The 12,611-nt window shown below is 42.9% G+C and overlaps 1 long non-coding RNA gene across 1 annotated transcript in view; it reads right to left on the bottom strand.

Moving 5' to 3' along the window:
- Positions 1-8,513, bottom strand: part of LOC124777087 — a 502,342-nt gene extending 493,829 nt beyond the window's left edge. Inside the window, exon 1 of the long non-coding RNA XR_007015682.1 lies at positions 8,329-8,513. This is a non-coding gene — a long non-coding RNA (uncharacterized LOC124777087). The remainder of the gene's footprint in view (positions 1-8,328) is intronic.
- Positions 8,514-12,611: the final 4,098 nt, after the last annotated feature.

The raw sequence follows: 12,611 nt of genomic DNA, 5'->3' as shown, positions 1-12,611 counted from the left end.
AGCACAGTAGTACATGTATAGAGATCGAAACAGTTAAAACTTGTACCCCTTTTATTTCGTGAACTGTTCAGAATATCGAAACGAGATTTTCGGCAAGATGATAATACGCGAAGAAGCTCATAATTCTCGTATATGAGTAATACTTTATGCCTTGTATCAACAGAAATATTGAAGCAAGTATGTTTTTTTTTTTACAATGGAACGATGTACTTATTTTAACGATATCGAAAGCTCTTTAAAAGACAAGTGCATTGAAACAACGGTTATTAAATTTTGCGTTGTAACTTACAGAAAAACCATGCGAAAAATTAGCTAAAATTGAAAGGCAATATGGGCCAGAATCTGTTATAGCAGTCTAAACACGGCCAAGTAGGGCCCTCTTGTCAGGCTCTGTCGTTATTTCAAACCTTTCCACAGTCTGCTTGCCTCCACAAAAGCTGTTCACTCAAACATGGGTACGTAGACACGAAAAATGTGTGTGAATTCCTAAGGGACCAAACTGCTGAGGTAATCGGTCCCTAGACTTACACACTACTTAAACTAACTTGTGCTAAGAACAACACACACACACTCATACCCGAGGGAAGACTCGCGCCCGCATCTCGTGGTCGTGCGGTAGCGTTCTCGCTTCCCACGCCCGAGTTCCCGGGTTCGATTCCCGGCGGGGTCAGGGATTTTCTCTGCCTCGTGATGGCTGGGTGTTGTGTGCTGTCCTTAGGTTAGTTAGGTTTAAGTAGTTCTAAGTTCTAGGGGACTTATGACCACAGTAGTTGAGTCCCATAGTGCTCAGAGCCATTTGAACCATTTTTGAAGACTCGAACCTCTGGCGGGAGGGACCCCGCAATCTGTGACATGGCGTCTCAAACCTCGCGGCCACGTAAACACGTTTCAAATATTTACCCTAAGCCCCGTCTGATATACAAGACGATACCATATACTTCCATTTAAAGCAATCGTAGCAGACCCTGTCAGCATACTGTAGTACTGCTACCTATCTCGAGACAGCACCGATAGTCGCCTCTCGACAGAACGCAGGGCGTGATTGTCAAGCAGTGCCGACTTCGCGGCTGCCAAACGAGAATTTTACCACAGTAGTGTGTAATTTGCAATAGCGTCGGTGTGGGTCGGTGCTAGTTACTTGTTTGAGAAATGAATATTCCGATTTTTCGTCTGTCGTATCGTGACAACAACAATCAACCGCGTCGCGAGCGTTACGGGCCAAGTAACGTTGAGTGGATTAAATTTGAGTGAACATTCTAGGTTTAAGAGAGGCATATGATGCGTCAGACTAAATCTCACAAGCGTAGACAATTCGTTCGGACAGCGTACTGCAAAATCTTCAAACAACCATGTCGCGAACGGTGACGTGTACGTTCGTGAAGGTAACCGGTAACGCCACTAGAAAGGACTGATGTTAATTGCAACAGCTGTGCCACACGTCTAAATTTGCGACAGCCTATTTTGAACCATGAATGTTGTGTGCTTTGTACTCCAAGTAATTTAAATGAGTCATTAACACCTCGACAATAGACTTCAATAAATTTCAACTGACTGTGTGGCTGACGTGCCCATAATCGATTACATCGGTCATATGATATCAGTGCGAACTGTGCAGCCCATTTCTGAGTCCGTGGTACAATATACTTCAATATCTTAAGTTATTCATGACTATCATTGTATTTTTCCCCATTCTGCCGCAACTAATGAACTTTGCAGAATTCTGTCTTTGGCTACTGATGGGAGCTGCAAGAGGAAAATCACCGCAGGCAAACGAGGCACATCGGTCGTAAAATATTTAATACCCTTGCCTGCGTCTTACGTAACTTTGTGCAGCGTTCGTAAGTGAGAGAGACCGAATATTTGGCTATTTTAAGCCCCGGACATGTTACAACCTTGTGTCTGTGTCGCATAGAGCAGGGACAAGAGAAGTACTGTACGTCTTATATTAGTAGCGTAGGCCTATGATGTTGCTGCGTACATCGGCAGAGTCTGACGCGAGAGCCCGACTTGGCGGATCTTACACCAAACAGTCGAGTCCGCTAGCCTTAACTTTTAACTTCTAGCACTTTTCTCGGATCTTTTTGAGAACAGTTTCGACGCAAGCATCAGCAAGCGTTATACCACTGTACTCGTCTTTTCGGGAGCTTTTGAATACCGTTAAAAAGTATATAGTCCTTTAAAAATGTTCCTTTGAAAATCTTAGTGCAAGAGTTATGAGCACTGCGCATACAAAGAAATGAATTGCCCCATCCGCCTAATATCCGGGCATATTACAAGGCAGTTCTAAAAATCGAACCAGTAATATCAACCCCAGTTACTAAACTATCGTAAAATGTACGATTGCAGTTCGTACCAATTCGCGGTGCCCGCCAGTCTGGTGTTGTCAGTATAATGTGGAAACAGGAGATTTTGTACTTATTCTACTTTGTATATATAACCCTGGATTCTGTTTTGGGCGGCCGTGAGGTGCGTGGACTGCTGTGGCCTGTTGTGGGGTTGTGAACCACTGAGGGATACGGCGGGACGAAGCCTCTCCGTCGTTTATAGGTCCCCGGTTCAATACACACAATACTTTGTATATGGCATATCACTGGAGACCCTATAATTGTAATTAACTGTTGCATGAACTATAAATTGTGAATTCCTTTCAATAAAATGCGGAGTAGTAAAATTTACGATGATTTAGTAACAATTTAATATTTCCTCCCTTTAGCGTTCTAGGGTTAACTTCGATATCGCACCACAAAAGTGCCGTATTTTAATACTGTCGTCTCACAAAACGGCGATCTGCGACGCGTTGAAATGTGTTGTTCAAAATATAAAAGAAAAAGATCTGGTGTCATTTCACTGGGCTCTCCAATGAGTGCTGACGTTTCATTCCATGTAGGCTTTCACGGCCGGCGTCTTTATCAGTAAACTCTTCCGGGCTAAGTTGCCGTGGTCGATCTATAGAACTTCTTCTCCCTGACGTTTCGTTCTCAGCTACGGAGAACATCTTCCGAGGTGAGTCGACGACTGGCTGCTAGGAGCTGGGGCCGCCGCTTATATAGAGATCGTAGGGGGCGCCATCACACGTCACGTGGCGTCGATGTGCAGCTATCTGTGGCTATCGTCTGTTCTCTCAATTGCAGGCAATCGATTGTCACGTGATTGATGCAACGTTGACCGCCATATCTTATCCAATTTTAATCCTTCTTCTTTACAATTAAAATTGTATTGATGTTTGTGGATTTCAATTGCCTCTCTATACATACGTGTATAATAGTGCGACGTCCTCGCTAGCACGCTTGTTTCACCAAATTTTTTTCCTGATCTCCATCCTTAAAAACATGTTCCGCTACTGCCGATTTGTCGATATGTCCCAAGCGACAGTTTCTTTTGTGCTCCGTCAACCGTGTATTGATGCTTCTTTTTGTAGTTCCTACGTAAACCCTGCCACAACTACACGGAATTTTATATACCCCGGGGGTGGCTAGGGGGTGACGAGCATCTTTTGTTGATCTTAGGCATTCACTAATTTTCTTAGTAGGTCTAAAAATGGTCTCTACCTGAAACTTGGCTAGTACTTTTCCAATGCGATCCGTGATATTATGCATGAACGGAAGAAATACTTTTCCAGCTGATGGTTGTTGCTGTCTCCTATTTTTAGGCATTTTTCTATTTGGGTGAAGTGCTCGGTTAATCTCGTTTTTCGTATAACCATTTTTCGCAAAGGCCATTCGTAAATGATTTAGTTCTTCTTGTAAGTAGCCTGGTTCACAAATATTTTTGGCCCTATCCACTAGTGTTTTTATGACCCCCCTCTTTTGCCTAGGGTGGTGGTTTGAGTTCTTATGGAGGTAGCGATCAGTATGTGTACCTTTCCTGTAGACCTTATGGCCTAAGGTCCCATCCGCCCGTTTGATAACTGATACATCCAAGAAGTTAAGTTGTCTATTCTTCTCCTTCTCCATAGTAAATTTAATCTTTCGGTTGATGCTATTTAAGTGTACCAGAAAATCATTCAAGTCTTCTTCCTCATGATTCCATAATACAAAGGTATCATCCACATACCGATACCACTTCGAGGGGCTTTTTTTGGCTGACTGCAGTGCTTCATGTTCAAAATATTCCATGAACAAATTCGCAATTGCGGGACTTAGGGGGCTTCCCATGGCTACCCCATCGATCTGTTCATAAAATTCACAATTGTACTGAAAATAGGTTGAGGATAGGGAGAAGAAGTTCTATAGATCGACCACGGCAACTTAGCCCGGAAGAGCTTACTGATAATGTGCTGACGTTCTTCAGACTACGATTCAAAGACTCTCGCGTCTTAGCACGCTTGATACAAACATCAGAGTAAGGTATTGTCACCAGCACTACTTCGCTCTGTCTTCATGCTCCAAAGCAAACATTCCAGAACATTAGGTTCTTCGTGGAATCGTAGCGCGTACTGTACACCCTATCGGCTGTTGCAGACATGCTCACTCCACATTCCACTCTTACTTGCACACACTGCTTTTACACGAGCTCCCAAATCCGGTTTCCTGTAAACCTCTTCCCCCGGCACCGCAGAATGATTGGTCACGTTACACCACAATATCGAGTCTGGAAATGCGGGGGATGGCTGGCTCCCACAATCGCTAATCGTTCCATGTAAGTTCTCTGCCGCATTTGAGTCGTGACTAGGTGGTTCTCAGATTTCTGCTTACTTTTTAAATTGTCGGCTAATTAGGACGAAGTGACTTCGTGTGCAGTGACAGGAAAAACAAATATTAAAACTGACCAAGAAATTATTCTTTTACTTGTAGCGAAGCTTATTTTATTTTTATTTGATAGAAGAAGATACGGTAATGCTCATGTCTTTGATGAATTACCGAAATCGAACTGACGGGCGCTTATATTTTGCACGACTCGCCAATCTGAGAACTGCTATACCCTCATTCTTTTATTGGCTATGCTACTCGCACACAATCAACAGCTGGTGACAAAAGATTCGCTAATTCTATCCACTGCAGCAGAACTGTGTCTTTTGTCAAAATAAATTTTTCTAGTCATTTCGAGTTTACAAAACGATTGAGTAAAATACTGTTCCAGTGCTGATGACTTCGCACTATCTTCCACAACGCGTGTCGCCTAAGTTAATGTACGAAAACAGCTTCGCATTCATTGCTTTGAACAGATACGATTATTAAAAATCTCCTCTTGATCAATCTCCTCCTCCTTTCAATGTCACAGACTCCCATAACGTAATTGTATCCTTTCGTTATTCACATCATTACAAAACTGCCATCGTATTGACCAACTCGCGGTAAAAAACTGACGCTCAGAACACAAATTACTGATCAGGATACAGGTCAACACTGTAAACACGACACCTATAATCGGTTTCCAAAACTCTGTTTTCGTTTTCCGCTTCAAATGGTTCAAATTGCTCTGAGCACTATGGGACTTAACATATGGGGTCATCAGTCCCCTAGAACTTAGAACTACTTAAACCTAACTAACCTAAGGACATCACACACATCCATGCCCGAGGCAGGATTCGAACCTGCGACCGTAGCGGCAGCGCGGTTCCAGACTGAAGCGTCTAGAACCGCTCGGCCACACCGGCCGGCTCGTTTTCCGGAAGTTGTGTCACATGTCGGCGTAATAAGACACCACACGTTCAACATTTTACTCTCTGTGCTTCAGGCTCCCCGCGCGGCACGATGTTCACTTCGGCGGTGAGAAATGTGGACCTTCTAGTCCCAAACCAAACAATTATTTTGTAATGCTTTTATCTGACTTTTGTTCATACGCGGATTCGACGTAGTTTTATACATACATTTCAAGCTTCCGCTAAAGCAATAGGAATCAACATACAAAACTACTACCTAAACATTTCCGTTATACGTAGGCGATAGTGAAGAAATGGGGAGATTGCACCGTTTCAGAAGCATGTTCCTATCTCGAAAGTAAAAAAGTAGAAATTACAAGACATGAAATTTTTCCACTCATCAGCAGAGTTGACATTTTGGGTCGAGATCTCTTCTGCAGGCATTTTCTCTATGCAAGGTCATAGTATCAAAGGTGAAGCAATGATCAGCGTACATTTCGTGGAAATAGATTTAACTTCATTGATTTTCGTACCGGTATCTACAAATAATCGATTTCTACATTGCACACTGCTAGCGTTTATGGTTCGTTTCTCCAATTAAACACCCCTGAAAACTTGAAACGATTTCTGGATTGCAGCTAAAACTCCAACCAATGCAACATCATGTTGTCGCAACCTGTTGTGACCCAACCAATCATTGCTAGAAAACCCGCTTCAACCCTACGACATAAAAATGTCATGAGGTCTATATGGTAGTCTAGAAGAAATATGCCCCTCCCCCTCGTCAGTCTCACTAACACAGATGCGCAGTATTTAATCCCCTTGCATTACTAGCAGCTGCTCTAGTAAGCGTCATCTCTCGCTACAGTGAATCACAGAGAATGAACGTATTCGCTAGGGAGAGATCTTTCTCTGAACGCTTGACAGTTACCATGGCTGCAACAGAGACGCCATAGGTTGCCATGGAAACCGGGAGGACGGTTGTATGAAGCCCCGCTTGTATTAGAATACAAGCAATTTAACAACGAGAAAAGTGTATGTTACTAAATCTTAGCAGGAGGTAATCTCGGGGACGTAACCTGCATACAATAAAGTAACGAATAACGGAATAGTTTTGCGGCTTTTCATTGCTATGTCCTATTAAGTTCTGCCGCCAAAACTGCAGCAATGTTCGAAACCTAAGGCCCTTAACAGAAAGAGCTGTACTTGAAATATCAGATCTCTCAGCCTATTTCGCTTCTGTGTGGCATCCCTTTACCATTGCCCGCTGTTTATCACGGTTGTGGAAGAGCTTTCAAACTCCAACAGACGAAGAAAATTAAGCGAGTTAGTAGAAATTGATCTTGTGGATGTAGCAACAGTATAAGCTGCAGGCTCTTAAAATCTCGTGTTTTTGACAAAGTTCGAAAGAATACGCAAAAAATTCGTCGAATTATCCGACAGAATGTTTTTTTTGTAGTATCCGTTAATGATATGTACACTTTAGGAAGGTGCTTGGATTCTACTGGCTGTGTTCTCTATATAACTACGAAGTTCGAAGAGCCAATAATTTTTGTTACTACACGGGTATGGTGCAAATAATAATGATAATAAAATACAGCAAAATCGATATCAAAAACGCTCGTATCTACAGTACACAAATAAAAACTATGTTTTGCACTCGTATGTAATATTTTTGTAAAACTGAGAAGTTGATCAGTAACTAGCAACTCCTGTCAAAGAGCAGCTAATCCTGCTCACCGTTTATTAATCATCTACCAAGGAGCTGACAGACACACTCTTCTGCAGACAGAATGGCGTACAGTCTAATTAAAAAAAGGGAAGATTTTCTCCTCTTCGTTTCACTTTAGGTATGTATTAGGATTTTAAAAAATCACGTACAGTAGATTTATGGGTTGCTTCATTCGTAAATGGTTAAGTAGCTATATTATTCTCCAAATAAAATGGAAGTTTATTATTCACAGCATTGATATACTATACACAATACTTCGCAAGGCTGTTCTGTCTTTTTTTGAATACGTTACGTAGTAAGTATATTTTTGGAGCCACTTGTGCATTTTTACGACAGCAATTTCTTCTTCTGTGGTGACGTAGATTTGCATGTCGGATCAAGCATTAATATTTTGCACCATAAAATAAAATCTGCGCCACCGAAAGAGTGCCGCGCCTGTAACCTTATATGCATTCTCTTCTGAGAGTGAAATCCAGAGAAACGTAAAATGAGCGGATGATGTAATCACACTCGCGTCCCACTGCCGAGGCAGTGTCAAGGTCCGAAACACGGACTAGTGGCTAGAAGCGCGTAACTCAGATCGCGGATAAAATCCGCAAGTAATTTATGTAAAAAAATTACACATCTGGAATCATTTGTAGCTACGATGAGACACCGACGATTCTGCAATGTTTAGTACACAAATAAAGTAAGCTGTGATGAAAGCGTGCGATTTTCTGGTTGTAAAGCTTTTTCTGCATTTACATATGTAACCTTCAAATCTTGCGCGAAGCAAGGCAGAGGTTACTTTTTATTTATAGCACCTCATTTTGGGACAGAAGTGTCGAACGTGAAATCAATCCAAGCAGAGCTAAGCATTGTTTCTGAACCACTAATCTGCTCTGCGCTGAGTGAGTCTGGTCCAGAAAGTCGCGCGGGAACTTGGTTTGGTGCGCGAGCACAAACATAAACAGCTTTCTCGGCAAGCAATTATACGCGAGACGACACGCAGTTAGAGCATCTGTGTGAGACGTACCGGAACGACGGTGGCGCGGGAGCAGCGGCCCGGGACGCAGCAACGCCGGTAGGTCCTGTCAGCCGGCGTCACACCAGCCGGCCAGGTGTCGGCAGCAACGTCAACGTCACACACGCGCGATAGCACACGCCACACACGCGCCGCCGCCGTTTCTGCTGCTGCGCCAGTGAGCGCGCTGCACACGAGTGGCAATCTGCATGGCGCCGCGGCCCCCGCACCCCGCGCGGGACGCAGACTGGCCACGCGCATGCGCACAGGCGGCTGCTGCGCGACCCCCGCGCACGTGTCTGAGGATCTAGGGACTGACGCACTCCCCGTCACGCGCGCGGAAGCCTATGTAGGCTGCAGTGACGGCTCAAGTGATGAATTTGCCAGACCAAAGATACATCCACGCACTCCCTAATAGTCTCTGATAGACTACTAGAACTGGCTGTCGAATTGCTGCCGTAGCAACACTTTTCTGCTGTAGAGATCGTATCAAATGGTTCATATGGCTCTGAGCACTATGGGACTTAACATCTGAGGTCATCAGTCCCCTAGAACTTGGAACTACTTAAACCTAACTAACCTAAGGACATCACACGCATCCATGCCCGAGGCAAGATTCGAACCCGCGACCGTAGCGGTCGCGGGGTTCCAGACTGAAGCCCCTAGAACCGCTCGGCCACTCTAGCACTCAGAGATCGTTTATCTGTAGCCTGAACATTAAAGTGCGCAGAGCAGAATTTTTGCCACGAACATATACTGCTCCAAACGTGCCGTGATCATGATGAGGCTCACGATTTGCCGGTAAGCGCTCTGCAGAGTTTGAATACTACACTACTGGTCATTAAAATTGCTACACCAAGAAGAAATGCTGATCATAAACGGGTATTCATTGGACAAAAATATTATACTAGAACTGATATGTCATTACATTTCACGCAATTTGGGTGTATAGATCCTGAGAAATCAGTACCCAGAACAACCACCCCTGGCCGTAATAACGGCCTTGATACGCCTGGGCATTGAGTCAAACAGAGCTTGGATGGCGCGTACAGGTACAGCTGCCCATGCAGTTTCAACACGATACCACAGTTCATCACGAGTAGTGACTGGGGTATTGTGACGAGCCAGTTGCTCGGCCACCATTGTCTAGACGTTTTCAATTGGTGACAGATCTGGAGAATGTGCTGGCCATGGCAGCAGTCGAACATTTTCTGTATCCACAAAACCCCGTACAGGACCTGCAATATGCGGTCGTGCATTATCCTGCTGAAATGTAGGGTTTCGCAGGGATCGAATGAAGGGTAGAGCCACGAGCCGTAACGCGATAGGCTACAATCCGACCTTTATCAAATTCGGAAACGTGATGGTACTCATTTGTCCTCCTTACACGAGGCTTCACAACAATGTTTCACCAAGCAACGCCGGTCAACTGCTGTGTGTGTATGAGAAATCGTTTGGAAGCTTTCCTCATGTCAGCACGTTGTATGTGTCGCCACCGGCGCCAACCTTGTGTGAATGCTCTGAAAAGCTATTCATTTGCATATCACAGCATCTTCTTCCTGTGGGTTAAATTTCGCGTCTATCGCACGTCATCTTCGTGGTGTAGCAATTTTAGTGGCCAATAATGTATTACATCGCTACTTCAGACAGACTCCATTCAAAAACACCTTGGACTGTGTACGAGCTTCATAGGCACCTTAGTAATCTCCACTTGATATCTGAAATGAACTTGGCCTAAAGCTTCGAAGAGATAAATATAAGGGCATTTTGGTTGTTTGCGACATCTGTCACAGCTCGAACATCGCTATTTTACTTGGTCTTTGCACTTTTTTTTACGAGAAAAGAGGTTATAACCACTGCAGTTTTTTTAAAGTTTGCACTGCACTTGGTCGAATTCCTGAGAGTCTTTTTTAATCAATTATGCCCTGGTAGAGAAGAAAAAAACTTTAAGGTAAGCCGATGACATTGTAATTCTGTCAGAGACAGCAGAGGACTTGGAAGAGCAGTTGAACGGAATGGACAGTGTCTTGAAAGGAGGATATAAGATGAACATCAACAAAAGCAAAACAAGGATAATGGAATGTAGTCTAATTAAGTCGGGTGATGCTGAGGGAATTAGATTAGAAAATGAGACACTTAAAGTAGTAAAGGAGTTTTGCTATTTGGGGAGCAAAATAACTGATGATGGTCGAAGTAGAGAGGATATAAAATGTAGACTGGCAGTGGCAAGGAAAGCGTTTCTGAAGAAGAGAAATTTGTTAACATCGAGTATAGATTTAAGTGTCAGGAAGTCGTTTCTGAAAGTATTTGTATGGAGTGCAGCCATGTATGGAAGTGAAACATAAACGATAAGTAGTTTGGACAAGAAGAGAATAGAAGCTTTCGAAATGTGGTGCTACAGAAAAATACTGAAAATTAGATGGGTAGATCACATAACTAATGAGGAGGTATTGAACAGAATTGGGGAGGAGTTTGTGGCACAACTTGACTAGAAGAAGGGATCGGTTGGTAGGACATGTTCTGAGACATCAAGGGATCACCAATTTAGATTTGGAGGGCAGCGTGGAGTGTAAAAATCGTAGAGGGAGACCAAGAGATGAATACACTAAGCAGATTCAGAAGGATGTAGGCTGCAATACGTGCTGGGAGATGAAGCAGCTTGCACAGGATAGCCGGCCGGCGTGGCCGAGCGGTTAAAGGCGCTACAGTCTGGAACCGCACGACCGCTACGGTCGCAGGTTCGAATCCTGCCTCGGGCATGGATGTGTGTGATGTCCTTAGGTTAGGTAGGTTTAAGTAGTTCTAAGTTCTAGGGGACTTATGACCACAGCAGTTGAGTCCCATAGTGCTCAGAGCCACTTGAACCATTTTTTTTTGCACAGGATAGAGTAGCATGGAGAGTTGCATCAAACCAGTCTCAGGTCTGAAGACCACAACAACAACAACAACAGCCCTGGTAGTATTACGAAGTCGATTCCTACTACGCCACAGTGAAAGCGCTCCGAAAAACATCGAATTCGGAGCTATCACATGTACTGAATTAGCGATTTATCACACTATGTATTTTTTTAGAGACGAAATTCTTCCGCTCTTACTTTTGAGTGTCATATGTGTAATCTTCGTTCATTCTTAGAAAAACTAAAAATAATCGCACATAGTCTCCTCGTCATAGGTATTATCACTATAGTTTCATATTTTGACCACTTTTAAAACAATCGCAATGATTTGGTGAACTGTATAATCCGGAGATAATGACCCACACTGACGTTCATAAATCTCATTTGCAGGAGAAAATTGCCCGAAACGTGTATAAGTTCAGCAGATCGACTGGGAGTACATTCCCACACTAGCAAATTGATCTCGTGCTAATCTCGAAAAAATAAGGTCATACAGTTACATAAATTGAATCGCTACCTGCAGAAAGGAAACATGTCCAAAGTTTTCAAAATTCGTTTTATTGCGTCAAAGAAGTCCAGCTGGATAGGTGCGCCTTTTACTGCAGGTACAGAACTTGTCCACAATCGATGAAGCGCCTCTAGCAACAGGTCATAATTCACCTCTTACTAGAGAATGGGAACATGTTCTGGGCGTATTACCTTTCTGCTTGTAAACAATATAGGGACTTCGGCATCATGACGACAAAACTGAGGAACCAAGAACGATATTAAACTCTTTGTGAGGTGATAGATCTCTTACTGGATTCTTCACGGAAGAAAGACAAATTTAATGGTGATCTCATAAAAACAAAACAGAGTACACTACTTGGTGGCCAAGATCCTACAAAAAAGTTGTTTTACTAATTATATTTATGGTCAGAGGTGGCGGAGTTGGCGGTCATATGTGCGTGAGGTGTGCATAAGTATCACGAATTTAGCAAAGATACAGCACAGGTAGTTCGGTGTAAGATTAACACCAATAGCCTGTGAGCTGATAGCTTTTATTTAAAAAATAATAAACATTTTAAAAATGGATGACATTAAAAACATTTAGTTTATATTCCGGGTGAAAAGATGTAAACTTGGAATGAAATTTTGACATATCCGACAATCAAGGCAGATGAAACTCAAGAGAATTTGTAAGTTCATGGAACTCATTTTGATGTAATAATGTTTAAAATGTATTTCGTTTGAGAAAAATATGTAAAATAAATTTGTATTCTCACAGCACAAGGTTACAGTTTATGTTCTACATTTATTACTTAAAAAGGGTAAGTTTTGCTACCATTAACACAAAATCGGATAAAAATTACATAATCCAAAGCATCATACAACCGCATATTTTTGCAAAAAATGTAG

The sequence above is a fragment of the Schistocerca piceifrons genome, chromosome 2 (genome assembly GCF_021461385.2).
Source record: "Schistocerca piceifrons isolate TAMUIC-IGC-003096 chromosome 2, iqSchPice1.1, whole genome shotgun sequence".
In the NCBI taxonomy this organism is placed as follows: Eukaryota; Metazoa; Arthropoda; class Insecta; order Orthoptera; family Acrididae; genus Schistocerca; species Schistocerca piceifrons.
This window is presented reverse-complemented; position numbering and strand designations above follow the sequence as displayed.